Source organism: Peromyscus leucopus, chromosome 6 (assembly GCF_004664715.2).
Source record: "Peromyscus leucopus breed LL Stock chromosome 6, UCI_PerLeu_2.1, whole genome shotgun sequence".
NCBI lineage: Eukaryota > Metazoa > Chordata > Mammalia > Rodentia > Cricetidae > Peromyscus > Peromyscus leucopus.
Genome location: NC_051068.1, coordinates 62354241 through 62359826, shown reverse-complemented (window position 1 = coordinate 62359826; position 5586 = coordinate 62354241).

Sequence of the window (5586 nt, the reverse complement as noted above, 5' to 3'; positions counted from 1 at the left end):
AACAAAGCGAAGAAGCAGTGTGGCTCTAATATTTGCTTCAAGGACATAGCCCCAATGATCTAGCTAGACCCATATTCTAAAGGTCCCACCACCCTCCAATAGCCCAACTGAGTGGTGACCGAGCCTTTAATGGGCCTTTAGAGAATATTCTAGATCTAGACTGTAATAGTCCTAAAGCTCTAATTCCTTCCTTGGGAATTCCCAAGGAATTACTTCTGTCATTCCCAAGGAACTGGTATGGTCCTTTAGATTTTAAGGAAGGAACCTAATTAGGAAACATTCTTCCTTCAGGTGGTGGTCTCCGAGATTATAAGAACCCTTTTAATTGTACAAGCTCCCGAGTTCAATTGCTGGGCTAAAATCCTTGCATTGCTGCTTACCGGTGGTGAGACCTCAGATAAACCTTCACACTTCTTCACACTGCAGCCGCACCCTCACTGTGAATAATAGTAACAAGAACTGCAATTTCAGAGGGCTATCACAAGGGCAACGTCAGCTAATGCTAGGAAAACTCTCAGAGGGGCTCCAGGCACATGGGGGCTCTCAGTTAATGCTGGCTGCTTTGATCATTTCATCATTATCTGTTTGCATTATTGGACAGAATAATGACACCCCCCACCCCCAAGAATCATGTCTGACTCCTTGGTACCCTCCTCCAATATGTTACTTTACAGGGCAATGGGACCTGGGAGATGTGATTAAATGTAGGTGAGGCGATGTCCTGGCTTGTGCAAACAGCTGCAACCTATTGGCAGACATCATAAGAGAGATGCCTCTCCTGTGGTCAGAAAGGCTCTGGAAGGCTGGAGCAGAATCAGGAAGGAGCTGCAGGGCTGACCTTGTCGGCTAGTCCAAGACAGCAGGAAGTTACTGGAAGCTGGCATGGATGAGGAAATAAATCTTGTCTCAAAACCCCTAGAAAGGAAAACAGCCCTGTCAACATGTAGGCTTTATCCTGGCAGGATCTATGTTAAGCATCTAATCTAGAGAATTTGAAGATGGCAAAGTATTGTTTGAAGCCCCCAAGTGTGTGGCAATCTGATGTGGCAGCAATAGGAAATTCATGGTGCCTGTTTCTCTGATGAGCAGCATCCTCATTCACCTCTTCAATTCTACCATGAATAAAGAACTTATCAATGAACCTGCAAATGTATGTGTAAACCATGGTGAACAACTTTGCCCAGAAAACAGAGGAATTAAGATGGCAATACTAAGGTAAAAAGGGCTTCATGACTATTTGGCAGGATAATATTAACAATAAGGTAATTAAAAATTAAATTGGCAGTAACAATGATATTGAAAGGAGACCAGTAACTATGGGCAGGCGTGCAGGGAAATTGGCTACCCATATGTTTCTGGTAGAATGGATATAAGCAGTATGGGAAAGTATCTGGTATTTACTCAGATTACTATGTGTAGTTGATATACCAACCATTTCCACTCCACTCAAACTATATTCCCCAAGGAACGAAAAACAAGGATTTAAAAGGACTGCCCCCCCCAATCTGAGTGCTAATATTTACTGCAGCATTGTTCAAAACACAAAAAGATGAAAATGATCCAAATGTCCATCAAATGAATGAATGAGTGAAGAAATGAGTGAAATAGAGGATGTCTGTAAAGTTAAATATTTCTAGGTCATGAGAAGAATGAAGTTCCAATTCCTGCTACTATAAATGGCCATGAAAACAGTGTGCTAACTAAAGAGAAGTGGACATGCACAGAAAGTTACAAAGCATATTATTCCAATTACACGACATATCTGGAATAGTTTCGAAAGAGAAAAATAAACCCGTAGAAACAGAGAGCAGATTGGTGGTTGCTAAGGGCCGGGAGAGAATGCTAGGGAGTGACTGACTGCTCACTGGTCTCTGGAATTCTCTTGGGCTGATGAGATTTCGTCCAGAGAGGTGATGGCTGTAAACATGGAGAAAACATTGACTATCTCCAGAACCTAAAGGGTTAGACTGCAGATTGTGTGAATGTACTTCAACTTAGAAAACGTAGCTAACGGACAGAAATATTCTTCTGTTTTAAAAAAACCCTACCAATGAAAAGAAATAGTAGTAATCATAGACTGTGATGTTTCTCTAATATCTAGAAATAGTTTGCTCAAAAGTGGCATGAGTTTGTGTGTGTGTGTGTGTGTGTGTGTGTGTGTGTGAGGGGGTGGAGGAACAGCTGTATGCAGTGTCAAGAAGTACACACACACACACACACACACACACACACACACACACACACACCTCCCCACCCCCCTCAGGATATAAAACAAAGACAAAACCAAAGATGATGCTCCAGCTGAATAGGTTCCATAACCCCCTTTTTCCCCTCATCCCAAGCCTTTTGGAGAAAAGATGATACATGGATGAAATCTGAAGATGCTATCAATGGGCTCCAGCTCCAGGGGAAACAGACTGAAGGGACAGTAGTCAGCACTGGGATAATCCTGGAAGAGCCTTTCCAGGAACTTACCAAGTTTTGGTGGCTGGGTTGGAGGCAGGCAGGGCTTCTAGATCTCTGTGTGTTGCTGTAGGGATGAGCTGAAGCCAAGGGAGCGGGCCATACCTTTGTTCAGGTGGACAGGGCTCCAGGGAGAAGCTACCTGCATTTCAGAAAGGAGGGAAACTCTGGGCTCTGTAGCCAGGCTCTAGACCATTCCCCGGAGATCTGTGTGTGAATGGTGTGGTCCCCAGGTGGTGTTCCTGGCAGGTGGTGAGAATTCAGCAGGTGGAGTTTTATGTGGAGTCTTTAGGTTACTGGGGATGGGCCCTGCAAGGGGACTGTGGGCATCTGGCTCCTTTCTGTCTTTTGTTTCCTGCCCACGAAAGCACGGACTTCCCTAGCATTGCCATTTGCGTCCCTCACGAGAGGCCCAGAGCAATAAAGGATTGACCTCATCTTGGATTGGAACCTCTAACCCTGTGAGCCAGAAGAAACATTTTCTCTGCGTAAGTGAATTATCTTGGGTACTTTGTTACAATGCATGAAAGATGACCAGCTGACCAGCACAGGCTACAAGCAAGGACCCACTGGAGCCCAGCTGGACCAGCATCCTTCTTTCTCCCACATAGTTAGGCTAAAAAAAAAAAAAAAAAAAAAAAAAAAAAAAAAAAAAAAAAAAAAAAAAAAAAAAAGAGGACTGAAAGTAACACCTAGCCTTCAAGCTACAGCTCAAAGTGGGAAATTTAAAAACTTCTACACGAGGCAGGAGGATATCAAGGAAAATTGATCCGAACCATATTCTAGGGAACCAATAGATAGTCAAAATCATCTGTATCGGACGTAAGATGAAAAAGTGGTGCAATCTTTGTATAAACATTCTAAGAAGAAAAAAAACACATGTGAAAGACACACACACAAAAAAATGCTGACTGTAGAGACAAAACTAAACCTCTAAGCAGGTTTCTTGGGAGTGCATTGTGCCATGTAGTAACTTAATGGAAACATGAATGAAACAAAGGATCAGAACAAGGTGATAAACTACAACATGACCTGGAACAAGGTATTGAAGAGTCTAAGGGATAGGATAAAATTCTGAATAGCGTAGAAACAGAGAGAACAGTTTTAAAAAGTTGAAGGAGTTGATGAGTAAGAGTCCACACTGCTCTTGCAAAAGACCTGCATTCAGTTCCCAGTACCCAGGTCAGGTGGCTCTCGGCTGCCTGTCACTCCAGCTCCAGGGGAATATGATGCCCTCTTCTGGCCTCATTGGGCACTTCACCCTCATGCACAAATGCACATGCAAACACATACACATGCACATCATTTGAAAATATAGAAGAAACAGAGATGATGAGTACAAGTAGAAAATCGTACTAATTACAGTAAAGAGAAAACCACAGAGAACACAGAATAAGGAATAATTAGAAAATAGCTAAGTGGCTCAAAGACACTCAGTACAGGACATTTGATGTTCTTGAACTTGACAAGAGAAAGCAGAAAAATATTAGAAAATATAATACCAAAAAGCTTTCCGAAGCGATGCAAGAAATGATTTATTGCTTTAAAAGATCACACTGTAGATGTCTCTTTGTCAACACCCAATGCCCGAGAACAGTAGATAATGTCTAACACAGGAAAAGAAGTGTAGCCTCAATATATTATTCATCTAGTCAGACTTTCACTCCAGTATAAAGGTAACAAGGAGAACACTTGCAAACAAAGCAAAACTTTATAAAATAGCATCCGTTAGCCTTCCAGCAGGAAGGCTTTAAGATGCACTCTGAAGCAGACTGCCTGGGTTCGGGGTCCATTTTTATCCCTTACTAGTGCTATAATTAGTGTTTGACATTTCTTTTTACTTCTCTTGCCTCATCTGTTAAACAGGGACTTGGGTTGTTTTTAGAGATTCAGTGATTTCATCTATCTGTCTATCTTCTATCTATCTATCTATCTATCTATCTATCTATCTGTCTGTCTGTCTGTCTGTCTGTCAGTCTGTCTGTCTGTCTGTCCGTTTATCTATCTTCTATCTACCCCTAGCTCTATTGTGGTCTCTGTAGCTATAGTTACAGTGCTTAGAACAGTACCAGGCTCGTGGTAAATGCCTTATAAACAGGTTTGTTCCAACCAATATTGTATATCGTTGTGTGAAATCTATCCCACCAAGACCTAACTGGAAAATGATAGAATAACCTCAGGGGAGTATTGAATCAAATAAAGAACTAAGATGATCAAAAGCAACAACAGAGAGAAATGTGATTGCTGGACACAGGGTGAGCACACACACCTTGACCAAGCAAATGAAACAGAACACACATACCCAGCCAATCAGGAAGTACCATGAGGAGGCCACGGGAAAGTATAAATGTGCCGAACACTTCATCTCTTTAGAAAAATCTTTCAGTTTATGTTGTCTAAAATGAAAACAATTTGAAAAACAGCCTCTGTTTAATGGTCCCCAATGCTTTTAATTGTCCCCATTGCTTCAGTGGTACCCATTGCTTTTTGTATCCATAGAGCCATCTTTGAAGAAGAGTCAAATTCTATGAGGGTTAGAATTTTTTATTTAAGTTGTTCTTGTTTTCTATTAAATTATATACAGCTGTATTTCTAATTTTTTATTTTGTAAGAAATGCAACAGGATCTAATTGTGATAAAATCATTTGTATTTCTTGATCCATGCCTCCACCCCTTATAGAGCAATATACTTGAAGTAGTTATTGGGGTTGGAGTCCTGCAGTGATCTTTTTATATGTATCTTGAGTCTTTATAATATGCATGCAGAAAACCAGGGAATTCATTACTTTAAAACAAACCAATTAAATAACCATCTAAATTTACAAACCACTTCACAACCCTGTAAGGAATGACTCACACCTGCTCAAATACATTTTGATCTCGAAAGAAGAGATTGTATGTGTAATCAAAGTCAACCTTTTCATATTTTGTCAACTATTTTCCACTCTATTACTTAAGCATTAGGGAACAGTTCTGTCTTGTCAACACCCAGCTGGAAACAATAGCTTACATGTGATGGAAAGTCGTGGCTGAGGAGTTTGAAGTGACTCACAGGAACACAATTTTCCATGTCAGGGGGAAATGGTCCCCACCAAGTAGCCTGTAATTTTCCATGTTTGTGAG